Raw genomic sequence first — 2,569 nt, forward strand, 5'->3', positions numbered from 1 at the left:
ACAGACCCAGGCTCTTGGTAGGCGGAGTCTGATGGTTGGGGTTGAATGAAGAGTGGCAATAACAGTCACAAAAAAAGATAATGAAACAGTGACTAGAAATAGTAGTTTGTAGTAGTAGTTCATGGCATAGCAGGGCACTGCACGGCATTGCAGGGTACAGCAGGACGTAGCAGGGTGTAACAGGGCATCGCGAACGTGTAGCAGGACCAGGAGGCAGCTGCAAACCATGGTTTTGGAACTTCCCTGATCCAAGGAAACATGTTGGGGGAAAAAGAACTGAGGGGAACTATGGGGAATAAAGACTCCGGGGAACAACTCTTCCGGGGAATGACTCCTCAGAGCTAGGTTAGTAATAAGCATTTCCAAGCCTGTTGGGTGCTAACTCTAGCAGGACGATAACACGGTGTAGGCAGCACCGATTGGTTTCATTTTTCTCTCTACTGACTAAACTCCAAATTTCCAAACAACAGAGTTACATGTTGGAATCAACTGGAATTCTCCTTTAAGACCTGGAAGCTAGGTCCTTTATTTTACTGTCTATGTTATTATCTTTCCCTTTCTCTTCTACACCAGTGATGGCGATTTGAAGACAAAAACTCAGAAAGCATTTTCCCTTGAGGGCTCTCTATGTTGCAGTGGTTGTCAAAGTAACTGAGCAGCCCTTTCTCGTGAACCATACGTTCAAAAAGCTACAAAAGTTAAGCACTGTAATTTGTAAGCATCCCATTTTTTTTTTTTTTCAGTATGCGTCACATCGACTGCTGCTGTATAAGAATGCAGCTGGCTGCGTAGGGAGGTTGGGGTGGATGGGATGGTGTTACAGGACACAGGACATTAAAGCCAGGGAGCGGAGCTTGGCGTCACAAAGCTCTGTAGCGGCTTAAACAACTTATAATGACGTCATGGAGCTTGTAGCCGGCATCACCTGCCGATGGTCTCCTTCGTGCAATGTCTTACAGTTTGGTATCTACACCTGGCTGGACATAGCTTCACCTTCTCATCCCGGTTATCTACACCTGGCTGGACATAGCTTCACCTTCTCATCCCAGTTATCTACACCTGGCTGGACATAGCTTCACCTTCTCATCCTGGTTATCTACACCTGGCTGGACATAGCTTCACCTTCTCATCCCAGTTATCTACACCTGGTGGGACATAGCTTCACCTTCTCATCCTGGTTATCTACACCTGGCTGGACATAGCTTCACCTTCTCATCCTGGTTATCTACACCTGGTGGGACATGGCTTCACTTAGCTTTATTAAACGCCCTTTGACGTCACACGAGTGGTGGCGTTTATTAGACGTGTAGTGGTGTTTATTAAACGCCAGGTGGAGCCAAAACGGCGTCCAGAACGTCGTGAGAATTGTGGCTTTCCATAGTCTCGTTGTTGTGGCCGGCGTGTGGCGTTTCATTTCCCCGTTGTTGCGTCCCCCAGACCAGACCCGTGTTCATGAAACAGTCACGTTTGAAAACCGTGACATGTACCCGTAATAAACGCAAAAATCGTGACATGTACACGAATAAATAAATACAAACTGGGACCATTTCATGAACTGGCGTGAGACCGGGTTGGCCCACCATACCATCCTGCACTGTGAAGACTACAACTCGCCATAGCTCCCCGGCTTTTTTTTATTGTCAAAATGAAATAAACGAAAGAATCAGGTAAAGATCAATAGCACATACACACCAAGTGCTATTCTTATAAAAATATAAAAAAGGCACATGTAAACATATGCATTACAAAATTAGTCAGAGGTTTTAGGAGTAAAAAGCTCTAGCCTACAATTTTCCTCACTTTAATATATATATATATATATATATATATATATATATTTTTTTTTTTAATAATCTACGTAAGATGTGTAGTTCTATGAGAAAAGACTTAGACTCCTCTTTATGAATCCTTTTGGGATGACTCCCGCAAGGAATTTGAAATTTCCAGCAGCAGCTTTCAGCAAAATACAGTATAGGGAGAAAGAAGACAGTATAACAACAACAACAACAACAACAACAACAACAACAACAACAACAACAACAACAACAACAACAACAACAACAATAATAATAATAATAATAATAATAATAATAAAACCTTTGGCATTAAAAATACATTTACCATAAATTATTAGTTAAGAGCAGTTCAAGTGTCCAGGTATTATGTGAGTCTAGGTATGTGTGTGTATGTCCTGTCCTCTTTTCCATATTTACAATAACCATGGCATTGTCAATAATGTCCAGCAGTTTGTCCAGTGTCCTCTCTGCTACCTCAAAAGGTACAACATTAGGAAATGAAATCGAAAATGTCTGCTTGTGAATATAAAAATTGGCATATGAAGAAGGATGAAATCAAGTAAGCCTAGATGCTATTTTATAAATTATCATAGAAACAGATGCCACAGCTCCCATGTCCCTCAGCTGTAGGCGCCAGTGTGATGTCACCGGAAGTAGTGGGTTGCCTTTCAACGTCAACCTGACAGCTGCCTCTGCTGCACTCATTGAGAGAGAGAGAGCGAGAGAGAGCGAGAGAGAGAGTGAGAGAGAGAGAGAGAGAGCGAGAGAGAGAG

Source organism: Etheostoma spectabile, chromosome 4, assembly GCF_008692095.1.
Source record: "Etheostoma spectabile isolate EspeVRDwgs_2016 chromosome 4, UIUC_Espe_1.0, whole genome shotgun sequence".
NCBI classification, from domain to species: Eukaryota; Metazoa; Chordata; class Actinopteri; order Perciformes; family Percidae; genus Etheostoma; species Etheostoma spectabile.